The 13,800-nt window shown below is 45.2% G+C and overlaps 1 protein-coding gene across 1 annotated transcript in view; it reads right to left on the reverse strand.

Annotated features, from left to right (window-relative positions):
* The window catches only part of LOC115168911 (ERC protein 2-like), a 332,236-nt gene continuing 318,436 nt past the window's right edge, over positions 1 to 13,800 (reverse strand). The window contains exon 16 of the mRNA XM_029724430.1: positions 1 to 1,587. The gene's annotated coding sequence lies outside the window, so the exon portion shown is untranslated. The remainder of the gene's footprint in view (positions 1,588 to 13,800) is intronic.

A 13,800-nucleotide genomic window follows, 5' to 3' on the forward strand; every position in this document is an offset into this window, starting at 1 on the left:
TTGAGAAAAACGCCACACTTTTATTGACCGAGAAACTAATATTGACCATGGCAACACACTGTATAAACAAGTCAATAGCAGAGTTTGAGCATATTGAGACCTCGCGCTGTTCTCTCTCTCTCTCTCTCACACACACACACACACACACACACACACACACACACACACACACACACACACACACACACACACACACAAAACTGTACAAGCTAAACACAGAGCGAAAACTGTACAAGCTAAACACTTACTGCTGGTTCAGTAAAACGGAGATCATGTTGCATCATGTCACCTTCAAACACCACGACATCCTCACTGGTAAACTGATATGTATAGACAACTCATCCCCTTAAAGCAGCACTCCTCAATCTCTGATTCCAAAATGATGATTGGAGAGTGCTGACTTCAACATGGATACCTAAAAACAGCCACTCCAATGCATGTTGCAATTAAACTACTCAATAAATAAACTACTAAATAAAACATCACCCACAAGCAGAAACACACAACTGATACAAACCTCAAAGAGAACAGTACTCAATCTGTTTCAGATGTAGAAAAACAAACACAACATGATACTCGTTAGTCAAACAAAGTACAGCAGGGAGAGAAAAACACAAGAGAAAAAAAAAACTCTAAACAGATCATAGTTAGATTTCCTCAGAGGGTTTTGTTTGGTCAGTTTGTACCCTTCACCCGGAGAGGGACGAAGTTGCCCCTAGAAACTGGTCTGAGGTCAGTTTTGTTTACCCACTTGATAGTTAAGGATTTAGAAAGGGCACTGATCCTAGATCAGTTCCTATGGACATCGTCTACCTGGAGCACTGTCAACCAAGAGAGCTGTCCAGTGATAGGATGACAGGAGTGTTTCCAGACTTAAGAACATTCAGAGAAAGGTAGCATACACAGAACACTTCTCTGGGTTCTCTTTGAGGGTTCTAGAGTAATTGGAACCCGGTTCCCCTCTCAGTGTCTCTCTGCTGACAGGGAGTGGTTCCTTTGGCACGGTACATTGAGAAGGTCCATGTGGATCTGAGGTCCATGTTGTGGACCATGCTAATGCTATCCGTATGTGGCTACGTAAACAAACCCACAACAGGATTTGCTCTCTCCCATAGTCTTTCAAGGGCTCACAAACAATCTAAAAAAAAATAACACACAAAACAAATTATGTTTGGTCACTCTTAATGGTCCTTTCTGATTGGTCATTCTCGTTTTTAGGCTGACTAGTTTGTTGTCTAGGATTTATCAGTCAGTCAGTGAACCTGGCAGGGGCAGTGAGATGATTGATTGACTGTTGGAGAGTTAAAGCCGTAGTTCATAAGTACAGTGTATAACAGTCAGGGTTACATGTCCAACGGCGCCTCGGAGCTCATGGGACTTTACGAGTCTCTACTCTCTGATTGTCAAACACTGGGAGGAAAGAGAGCATCTCTGCAATGGAAGGTGGGAAAAGGATTGTCTTCAACCATGGCAGGTGGGCAGGACCCTGGGACTCTGCTGCAGTCAGTCTGGCCCCTGGATCAGTAGAGCTGCTCCACCGGGATGAACAGGAGTGTGTGTTTGGTTCAAAACCCGGCTCTCCAGCAGCTGTAGGGAGACATAGAAAGAACAGGCATCAGTGTGAGAGGGGAACAAACACTTTATAAAACACGCACATGAAGAAGGGTGTTTCATCAGAGCTTGTTATGTGGATTAGAAGGAAACCTCAGCCAACTCCCCAGTGCTTCGTAACAGGCACCACGTCACATCGACCTAGCAGAGCAGCATAAACACACATCAGCCAGTGATGGAGAAATCAACTGAAACGGTTTCTTCCATACAAGCGTGTTTGGTTTTTTTCTTAGTTATAGCATGACTGTTTTGTCCCTCTAACAGTCTGGCAAGTCTCCAGATCTCCTTAAGAATGCGTTAAACGTATTTGGCACAGACCCAAACATCGAGTGCTCATTTGTAACAAACTAAAATCGGAATGTGTCTGTTACTTAGGTCTTTGTTGAGAAGCCAGCCAGCAACAAAATCAAGTCCAGGGTCTCATTGTGGGTTGAGTTTAAAAAACAATGATGTATGCCATATACAGATGTAGGATCTTAATTTGATCACCTGTTACAGGATAACTTTCCTGCAATGCAAAACAAACTTGTAGTGTATTTTAGATTTAAAATGGGTTCTGAAGTTTGTAATTTCCACTTAGAAATTGCAGACTTGATTTTCCCTTACGAAAAATGAGTTAACCCCTACAAAAATGTCCATTCATTATAATCCATATAATAACTCACATTTCCTGCAGCTGAATTATTATTTTCTTGCTATTCGAAACTGGCTCAAATTAAGATCCTACATCTGTAAGACCAGGGCGCCTCATTGGCTGAGCAAACAGTTCTCAAAATAACCACCAATCAAGAACGGCGATCCCATCAGTCACTCGGGAAAGGCTAGAGAGGAGAACAAACACAACTAGGAGAGCAAGAAAAGAGGGGGAGAGAACAGACAGAAAGAGAGAAAGAGATAAAGCTAGACTGAAAGGCGGACCATGTAGACTCGAGGGTGAAATGAAGAGTGCAGAATCCTGTGGAATTTGTTCAGGTCTGCAGGGCTTCTGGTTCTCTTCCTGTCTCCCTCTCTCTGGCTGCTGATTGGCTGCTGGTCCGAGGACCACCATCCATTACAGACGTAAATAAATAAACAGCCTCAGCAATTAAACCAAGTGCCATCATTTGTTATGCGACAGGGAGTGCTGTGTGTGGGTTAGTGTGTGCCTCATATGTGTGTGTGAGGCTTTCCTCAGGTTACCGTGCCGTCGTCTGCACTTTAATTAATGATTTTGGGGCCCAAGAATCAACAAATAGGGCCGCGGCAGGCAGAACCCAGGCAGGAAGGCAGGGCCCAGGCTGACAGGGCCCAGGCAGCCAGGCAGGGCCCAGGCAGCCAGGCAGGGCTGTGTTTGTTCCCCTCTCACACCAATGCCTGTTCTTTCTGTCTCCCTACAGCTGCTGGTGAGCCGGGTTTTGAACCAAACACACACTCCTGTTCATCCCGGTGGAGCAGCTCTACTGATCCAGGCAGACAGGGCCCAGGCAGGCAGACAGGGCCCAGGCGGGTAGACAGACAGGGCCCAGGCGGGCAGACAGACAGGGCCCAGGCAGGCAGACAGGGCCCAGGCGGGCAGACAGGCAGGAACCAGGCAGGTAGGAACCAGGCAGGCAGACAGGGACCACGCAGGCAGACAGGGCCCAGGCAGGCAGGCAGGAACCAGGCAGGCAGACAGGGCCCAGGCAGGCAGGCAGACAGGGCCCAGGCGGGCAGACAGGCAGGAACCAGGCAGGTAGGAACCAGGCAGGCAGACAGGGACCACGCAGGCAGGCAGGCAGGAACCAGGCAGGCAGACAGGGACCATGCAGGCAGACAGGGCCCAGGCAGGCAGGCAGGCAGGAACCAGGCAGGCAGACAGGGCCCAGGCAGGCAGGCAGGCAGGAACCAGGCAGGCAGGAACCAGGCAGGCAGGAACCAGGCAGGCAGGGACCAGGCAGGCAGACAGGGCCCAGGCAGGTCATAAAGGAGATGACCCTGTCCCTGTGTGGATGGGCCTGAAGACTGCTCCCCTTTCATATCAGTCAACACTTCACTACCACCACACAACATACGCTTTCAGACCACAAGTTCCCACGGCACACCTGCATGACCCTATGCATGTTTGGGTGCATGCATGTTAGTGTCTGTGGTTGCTATTTTATATTGAAATAACTTTAACACAACTGGACAATCTGAATAGATTCCATCCCCACTCTCTTATCTCGCGCCCTATAACTATCTAGGGGCAACTGCATCCAATGCATATAGCGTAACAGTAGCGTCATGCTCTCCCATGCTTTGACACAAAATGCCTGCTCTGTTTCAACATGGTGGTGCTACTGTGCAGCTACACACTGAAACTGAAACTGAAAGGGCTCTTTGACAAAATATGGACACCACACATGGGGTTGCTAGACTACTTAGCATTCTTACTGTATGTTGAGAGGCTGCTCCCACATACTGTAGAACGGTGGCGCCCAGTATTCCTGTAGATACTCCACATTAGCAGAGAATGTGGTAAGTTACCCTCTTAAATGGTAAAGTACTTCATAATCCTCAGATGGACAGCTCTAGATAAACTTGAAACATAATCATCACAACTTCTCCCACAATATGTAAAATGTTTTGGCATCTGGGTGGGTACTGTCTGTGTGTATAATTGAAATTCCTGATTTTTTTTTGATCTACTCTGTTCATTCTTCTCGACATCAGAAAACTGACCTTATCTAACGATGTTTCCTCCCTCCTTATAAAAGACTACACAGGACATTATCCATCTTTATCACCATCCATCCTTCCTACTTCCTCTCATCCCTTCATCTTTCACTCCTCCTATATGTCCATTAGTTTTCTCACCCTCCCACCACAACACCTCCGTCGCACACGCCTCGCATCCCGCCGCCTCTTTTCCTGTGCTCCTACAGTAACCGTGGTTCAGACAAGGGTGAAGTCTTTCCCAAATGAATACTTACTTAACTTTGCCATAGCATACAGCATGCTAGATAATCATGTTTAAGATACTATACAAGTGTCTAACTGCTGCTGTACCAGCATTAAGACGCTGTGTGTTTGCGTGTGTGCAGGCATGTGGGGGCATGTGTGTGAGTGTACCAGGACCGATACATCATTGTGCTCATACGTACATGGGATACAGGTATGTGCAGTAGGAGTCAATTAAAAAAATGATTATCTTGAGATTCCTGAACCAACTTTACAGTGATGTAAACCTGGAGATAACCAGCTTGGTCTGAACAGAGGTGTTGGGGTTGTCTGGGTAATCAGTCTAATGACAGGAGCAAAAGACAAGGGGACGGAGGGAGAGGGACACAGGAGACTGTCTATCTGTCTGTGTGCCAGCCTCTGCCTTCCTACCTGTCTGCCAGCCTGCCTGTCTGTCGGGGGATTGAATACCGACCAAAAACGTCTGTATTTGAGTAAGTCGGGCTGCTCTTGAGTCTTTTTTTTGTCTTTAAGTGGTACTAATGTAAACAGCTTGTAAAAAGGATCCTTGCAGAGTTTGGGGACCACCTATGTACGAACTCAGGTCTTTCACTAGCAATTATCCTATGACTCTTGTTCTTTTTCAGATCAGTTTTTGTTGTTGCCTAAATTCAATTACCGGCACAAAGTTATCCCTCACTCTACCAAGCGGAGAGATGTAAAATAAGCCATTCTGTAGGATGAAGGGGGAAGGAAATGCAAAGGGGAGAGAAGTGACAGCTAAGCCTACTTATGGTCCCAGAGTATTTTCTGTCCAAACAGAAATAAATCCATTTATAAAATGAGGCGGAGGAACCTATAGATATTTTCAAATGGAGTTAAAAGTCACAGATCCTCAAATGGGCAGGCAGAGGACGATGCAGCCCAGTCACTCTGCTCCACACTACAACAGGTCAGACAGTCACTCTGCTCCACACTACAACAGGTCAGACAGTCACTCTGCTCCACACTACAACAGGTCAGACAGTCACTCTGATCCACACTACAACAGGTCAGACAGTCACTCTGCTCCACACTACAACAGGTCAGACAGTCACTCTGCTCCACACTACAACAGGTCAGACAGTCACTCTGCTCCACACTACAACAGGTCAGACAGTCACTCTGCTCCACACTACAACAGGTCAGACAGTCACTCTGCTCCACACTACAACAGGTCAGACAGTCACTCTGCTCCACACTACAACAGGTCAGACAGTCACTCTGCTCCACACTACAACAGGTCAGACAGTCACTCTGCTCCACACTACAACAGGTCAGACAGTCACTCTGCTCCACACTACAACAGGTCCGATGTCTCGTGGAAGCTAGGATGTAATCTGTTGATGAAAAGAGGAAGGGCTAGATTCGATCCGGATCGTGGCAGACCTGTGATATAGCGTGACTGACATTTAAAGGCAATGATCCCGGGTTCAATGAGACCGCATTTACGGTAAACGCTGCATATGTCAGCTCAGATGGAAATGACCTTTAAATGTCAATTGCGCTATCATGTGGATCTTCTAGGTCTAGGAAAATGACTTTGTGATTATAATAAAAAGTCTCCTCTGTATAATATTACATGTATTTCGTTATATTCTTTACTTTACAGAAGTCTATACTCCAGGCCCCAATAAATCTGATGTTGTAGCGGTCAACTTATGGAGAGGTTAATGTGTGGCAATCAGAAGAGGTTAGCTGGTAACTATTCGACAAAGTGTGCCAATACACAGAACTTTGAATAGAACACATAACACGCACACACACACACACACACACACACACACACACACACACACACACACACACACACACACACACACACACACACACACACACACATATTCGACAAAGTGTGCCAATACACAGAACTTTGAATAGAACACATAACACGCACACACACACACACACACACACACACACACACACACACACACACACACACATTGAGCATCATTAAACAGTTTTTGATGTCTCCCATAACACTATAAATGTTACTTTGCCACCCTGTTGCACAATAAAAACACAGACATATACCCACATAAAAGTGTATGAACGTGCGCGCACACACAACGTGCGCGCACACAAGCATTGGAACGGGGCCCTTTTTCAAACCCTGATGAAAAAAATATGGTCTCCATCAACCAGCCCAGAGAGGCAGAACATCTCCCGTGGAACAATTGCTTCAAGAGCTCTCTCTTTTTTTTTGCCTGACTTTTACAACTTCCTCCTGGTCCGGGCTGTAGTTCTAACCCAAACAAAACTCCATTTTTTAGTTATTGGCCCTCATGGCATGTAATGGAGAATCAAGCTAATTATCCCTACAGCTGTTTTCACTTGCTTTTTATGTAAGCAATACCTGGCTGATCCAGGGAGCAACAGTGAGGCCCTTCTTAGTGCACCGCTCCAGGCCTCGAGGCCTGTTGGAATTAGAGAGCAAAATGCCGGCTTTTCCTCCCCAGCACCCCCACCCAATACTGCCCCCCCACCTACCTCAACCATGAACCCCCCTCACACACACACTCACAACCCCCCCCATTTCCACTCCTCCCCCCCACACACGCACACCTCTCAACCCAATCTTTGATTTCCAACAAAACTGCTATTGAACAATTAAGAGGAATCTGGAGAGAGAGAGAAAGATAATGAGATAAATATAGTTTGATTTCTCCTTCTGAAGCTGTGAGCAGATTAATTAGAAATAGGAAAAAGGGTGTGGTTTAGCTTAAATTGGAACAATCGCTCACTGAGGAGGGGAGGGAGAGAGAGAGAAAAAGGCGGGAGGGAGGGAGAGAGAGAGAAAAAGAAAACAATCCCTGGCTGGCTAATTACATAATTTCCTTCATCTGAGCAAACACACGCTGAGTGAAAGCAAGCGTGAGCTAGCGGCACAGATGCTAGGCTGAGAGGTGCTGATGTTAGCTAGCGGCACAGATGCTAGGCTGAGAGGTGCTGATGTTAGCTAGCGGCACAGATGCTAGGCTGAGAGGTGCTGATGTTAGCTAGCGGCACAGATGCTAGGCTGAGAGGTGCTGATGTTAGCTAGCGGCACAGATGCTAGGCTGAGAGGTGCTGATGTTAGCTAGCGGCACAGATGCTAGGCTGAGAGGTGCTGATGTTAGCTTGAGTTACAGATGCTAGGCTGAGAGGTGCTGATGTTAGCTAGCGGCACAGATGCTAGGCTGAGAGGTGCTGATGTTAGCTTGAGTTACAGATGCTAGGCTGAGAGGTGCTGATGTTAGCTTGAGTTACAGATGCTAAAATGGCACTAAACTAATATGGACTAGTGAGACAGGCTAGTTCAATGGTAATCACATGATCTATGATGGATTAGCTTTTGATGCAATATACAATGTAGCATTTAGTAAATACACCACTAGGGGGAGTTGACTAGATAAAGGGAGTGTCACGTCTGAAATTAATGAAAGGAAAATGAATTTGGTAGAAACACTAATTTAAACTGTCATATTTAAACTGCAGAACAGACACAGACAAAAGAGAGGAACATTTGAACTATTCCTCGAGGCCTCTATCCATCCCCCTCTCTCAATTCACTGGGCTTTATTGGCATGGGGAACATATGTTTACATTGCCAAAGCAAGTGAAATAGATCATAAACAATCAGAAATTATCAATAAACATTAATCAAAAGTTTCAAAAGAAGATAGGTATTTATATTATGGCTTTGTACAGTGTTGTAACAATGTGCAAACAGTTGAATTACAAAAGGGAAAATAAATAAACATAAATATGGGTTGTATTTACGATAGTGTTAGTTCTTCACTGGTTGACCTTTTCTTGTGGCAACAGGTCACAAATCTTGCTACTGTGGTATTTCACGTCCTAGATATGGGAGTTTTAATTGGAATGGTTTTCTAATTCTTTGTGAGGCTGTGTAATCTGAGGGAAATATGTGTCTAATATGCAACTCAGTTTCCACCTCATTTTGTGGGCAGTGTGCACATAGCCTGTCTTCTCTTGAGAGCCAGGTCTGCCTACGCCAGCCTCTCTCAATAGCAAGGCTATGCTCACTGAGTCTGTACATAGTCAAAGCTTTTTGGGTCAGTCACAGTGGACAAGTATTCTGCCACTGTGTACTCTGTTTAGGGCCAAATAGCATTCCAGTTTCCTAATTTTTTTTGGTTAATTCTTTTCAATGTGTCAAGTAATTCTCTTTTTGTTTTCTCATGATTTATTTGAGTCTAATTGTGTTGCTGTCCTGGGGCTCTGTGGGGTCTGTTTGTGTTTTTTCAGAATTCCACATGCACAGTGCCAATTAGGTGTTTGTCCCATTTTGTGAATTCTTGGTTGGTGAGCGGACCCCAGACCTCACAAACATGAAGGGCAATGGGGTCTATAACTGATTCAAGTATTTTTTGCCAGATCTTAATTGGGATGATGGCATTGAAGGCCCTTCTTGCCTTGTCTCTCAGATTGTTTATAGCTTTGTGGAACTGTGGTGCTGATATTTAGGCCGAAGTATGTATAGTGTTTTGTGTGCTTTAGGAAAGGTATTCCCAAACTACCCCCAGAGGTACGCGCAATGCTGTCAGGGGTAAGCCAAATAAAAATGTGATTCACAAAAAAAAAAAAAAAAACATTTAACATTTTCAAACAGTCCATTTATATTTTCCAATACATTTGGGTGAGGTTTTACTCTCTCGCGGGAATTCCACTAATGGTCCGTATGTAGCCAAACGTAGCTGCTGCTCATTCCGTTTGCGCAAAAATTGATAAATGGTTAAAAAAAAGTAAGGCCCGCGTCCATAAAGACACATACCAGCTCTACTGGAAGTACTGCTACTACCAGCAGTACTACACCTGTACCTGTCAATGACACAAGTTGTTCTGCTTCAAAGAGCACATCCAATGCTAGCATCAGTAATTCTACATTTGTTGTTAGCCCAGCTAGCATGGACACTGACAGTTGTGAATCTGATGCAGCCGAAGAGCTACTGCCCCCTTACCCGGGAAAGCACCGAACAACAGACAGGGACGTTGGACCATCAAAGAGGCGCAAATATGATGAGAACTACATTGATTTGGGGTTCACTTATATTTGGAGTAGTGTCTTTCCTCAGTCACAGTGTGTCATAAGTGCAAAGCACTATCTCACAACTCGATGAAACCTTCACTTTTGAGCAGAGATTTAGAAACAATACATGCCAATTTGAAAAATAAGCCACAGGAGTTTTGTGAGCGAGAATTAAGATGAATTTCGAGTAGTAAGACATGTATAAAAGCAACAGATACCATTAATAAGAAGGGTCTAGAAGTGTCTTATATGGTGAGCTACTGAGTGGCTAGGACAGGCAAGCCCCATACTATTGTGGAGGACTTAATTCTTCCTGCTGCTGCGGATATGGCTGGGACAATGTTGGGGGAAAAGGCCCAAAAAACTATACAGACGATCAAACAACACTATTTCATGATGCATCAGTGACATGGCAAGAGATGCTTTGAAACAATTACTGCTTCGTATACAAGCCAGTGAATTATATGCATTACAGCTGGATGAGTCAACAGACGTTGCGGGCCTGGCACAGCTCCTGGTATATGTCCGTTATGTTTATGGGAGTCAATTAAGGAAGACATCCACTTCTGCAAACCGACTGGAAACCAGGACAACAGGAGAGGATATTTTTTGAGTATTGGACAGCTTTGTGACATCAAATGGACTTTGGTGGTCAAGATGGGTTGGTATCAGTACTGATGGCGCTAAAGCCATGACAGGGAGAGATAGTGCAGTGGTTACGCGCGTGCAAGCAGTTGCTCCCGACACCACTTGGGTACACTGCAGAATCCACCGAGAGGCTCTTGCTGCCAAGGGAATGCCTGACAGTTTGAAAGACGTTTTGGACACTACAGTGAAAATGGTTAACTTTGTTAAAGCAAGGCCCCTGAACTCTCGTGTATTTTCTGCACTATGCAATGATATGGGCAGCGACCATGTAACGCTTTTACAACATACAAGTGTGTTTGTTATCAAGAGGAAAAATATTGACACGTTTTTTTAATTCAGAGACGAGCTTAAAGTTTTCTTTAGTGTCCATAATTTTCACTTGTCTGACCGCTTGCATGATGACGAGTTTCTCACACGACTGGCCTATCTGGGTGATGTTTTTCTCGCCTGAATGATCTGAATCTAGAATTACATGGACTCTCTGCAACTATATTCAATGTGCGGGACAAAATTGAGGCTATGATTAAGAAGTTGGAGCTCTTCTCTGTCTGCATTAACAAGTACAACACACAGGTCTTTCCATCATTGTATGATTTTTTGTGTGCAAATTAACTCAAGTTTACAGACAATGTCAAATGTGATATAGCGAAGCACCTGAGTGAGTTGGGTGCACAATTACGCAGGTACTTTCCCGAAATGGATGACACAAACAAACAGATTAGTTTTCCCTTTCATGTCCTGCCTCCAGTCCACTTACCGATATCTGAACAAGAGAGCCTCATTGAAATTGCAACAAGTGGTTCTGTGAAAATTTTATTTAATCAGAAGCCACTGCCAGATTTCTGGATTGGGCTGTGCTCCTGCCTTGGCAAATCGCAGTGTTAAGACACTGATGCCCTTTTGTCACGTCCTGACCAGCAGAGGGAGTGTTGTTTAGTATTGGTCAGGACGTGGCAGAGGTTGTGTGTTGTATGTAGTTTCTAGTTGTTCTGTCTCTGTGTTAGTCTGTGTGACTCCCGATCAGGAACAGCTGGATATCGTTGTTCCTGATTGGGAGTCATATATTAGGTGTGTGTTTTTCTCTTGGGGTTGTGGGTTGTTTTCACTAGCACTGCTATTTTTTGTAAGTATAGCCTGTTAGCCTGTCTTGAGTCGTTCTTGTTTATTGTTTTTCCGTGTTTGCTTGATTCTTTACTATTAAAAGATGAGTATTCACATCCCACCTGCGATTTGGTCATCAATACCCAACGACAGCCGTTACAGAACAACCCACCAAACCAAGACCAAGCAGCGGAGAAAGGAGCGGCAGGTTGAGAAAAGGGACTTTGAGTTGGACACTCGTGAAAAATGGACTTGGGAACAGATTCTGGCCGGAGGGGGCCCGTGGAGGAAGGCTGGTGAGGACCGGGAACGCTACCGGGGTACACGACTGGCGAGGAAGCCGGAGAGGCACCCCCAATAATTTTTTGGGGAGGGGCACACGGGTAATTTGGCTAGGCCAAGGAAGAGCCATAAGCCAGCTACCCGTGAGTATATGGAGGAACGTATGGAGTGGAGGGCGCCATGTTTCGCTGAGGTGCGCACTATCTCGCCCATACGCACGCACAGTCTGGTGCGCGCTATTCCAGCCCCTCGCAGATGCCGTGCTAGAGTGGGCATCCAGCCTGGGAGGAGGATGCCTGCGCAGGGCGTCTGGTCGCCGGTACGCCTCCTAGGACCAGGCTACCCTACGCCCGCTATACGCACGGTAACCAGCAAGCCCCTGCACAGCCCAGTTTGCCCTGTACTAGCACCCCGCTCGTACAGGGCTGCTAGTACCACCCAGCCAGGACGGGTTGTGCAGGAGGTGCGGTCAAGGCCACCTGTGCACCTCCATGGCCCAGTCTTTCCGGTTCCCGCCTCTCGTGCTAACCCGGAAGTGAGTACCTCCAGTCTGGCACGACCAGTACCAGCAACCCGGATCAAGCTTCCCATGAGTCAGCCTAGTCCTATTCAGCCTGTTCCCGCTCCTCGCACTAGCCCTGAGGTGCGTGTCCCCAGGCTGGTACCTCCTCTACCAGCCCCACGCATCAGGCGTCCAGTGCGTCAGATCAGGCCAGAGTGTCCAGCAACAGTGCCTCGTTAGCCTGTCTTGAGTCGTTCTTGTTTATTGTTTTTCCGTGTTTGATTGATTCTTTACCATTAAAAGATGAGTATTCACATCCCGCCTGCGATTTGGTCATCAATACCCAACGACAGCCTTTGCAACCAAGTACCAGTGTGAGAGAGAATTCTCAGCCCTCACTAGCATGAAAACTAAATACAGGCACAGACTGTGTGTGAAAAATGATTTAAGACTGAGTCTCTCTAATACAACCCAACATTGCAGAGTTATGCGCATCCTTTCCAGCACACCCTTCTCATTAACCTGTGGTGAGTTATTCACAATTGAACAATTAACAAATAAGGTTTTGTATGTAATATGGTTAAATAAAGAGAAAAACTATTGATTATTATTATATTATTATTTGTTCACTGGTCCTATAAGAGCTCTTTGTCACTTCCCACGAGCCGGGTTGTGACAAAAACTCACACTTATGTTTAATAAATGTATTGTATAGTGTGTGTGTGTGGCATGCTTACATTGATGGCTGACCCTGGTGCTAGAGGGAGTACGCAGCTGGAGGTTGAATATTTGAAGGGGTACGGGACTATAAAAGGTTTGGGAATGACTGCTCTAGGGAAAAGGTGTCTAGATGGTATTTGTAGTCCTGGCAACTTGACCTTCTTTGGAACACCATTATTTTTGTATTACTGAGATTCACTATCAACTGAATCAGTGCAGAAGATCTAGGTGCTGCTGTAGGCCCTCCTTGGTTGGGGACAGAGGCACCAGATCATCAGCAAACAGTAGACATTTGACTTCAGATTCTAGCAGGGTGAGGCCGGGTGCTGCAGACAGTTCTAGCGCCCTCGCTAATTCGTTTATATATATATATATATATATATATATATGTTGAAGAGGTGTAACGGTGGTCGTAACGGTAAAGGTGTAACGGCTGTCGTTAAGCTGCATCCCTGTCTCACTTTTTTTTCATCAATTTTAACCGCATACTTGTTTGTGAACATGGATTTTATAATGTCATATATTTTCCCCCAACACTTCTTTCCATCAATTTATATAGCAGACCCTCGTGCCAAATTGAGTCAAAAAAAAAATGGAAATCGACAAAGCATGAGAAGACTGCTTTTCTTTTGGTTTGTTTGTTTGTCAATTAGGGTGTGCAGGGTGAATACGTCTGTATTTTGTCCTGTAGTTCATTCAATGTAATTGAAGAATCCAGTGGGTTCTGGTAGTCTTTAATAGCTGATTCTAAGATTTGTAATTGATCATGTATGTTTTTGCTGTTTGTTCTTGTTATACATCTCCGTTTTGATTAGATAACTCTTCATGTTGTTGTTTGTTTAGCGTTTTACAATTTTACCAGAAGTGGTTAGATTCTATGGCCTCAGGTTTTCTGGGTCTCTATGTTTTTGGTTGGATAGGTTTCTCAATTTCTTTCTTAGGTTTTTGCATTCTTCATTAAACA

Source organism: Salmo trutta, chromosome 30 (genome assembly GCF_901001165.1).
Source record: "Salmo trutta chromosome 30, fSalTru1.1, whole genome shotgun sequence".
Lineage (NCBI taxonomy): Eukaryota > Metazoa > Chordata > Actinopteri > Salmoniformes > Salmonidae > Salmo > Salmo trutta.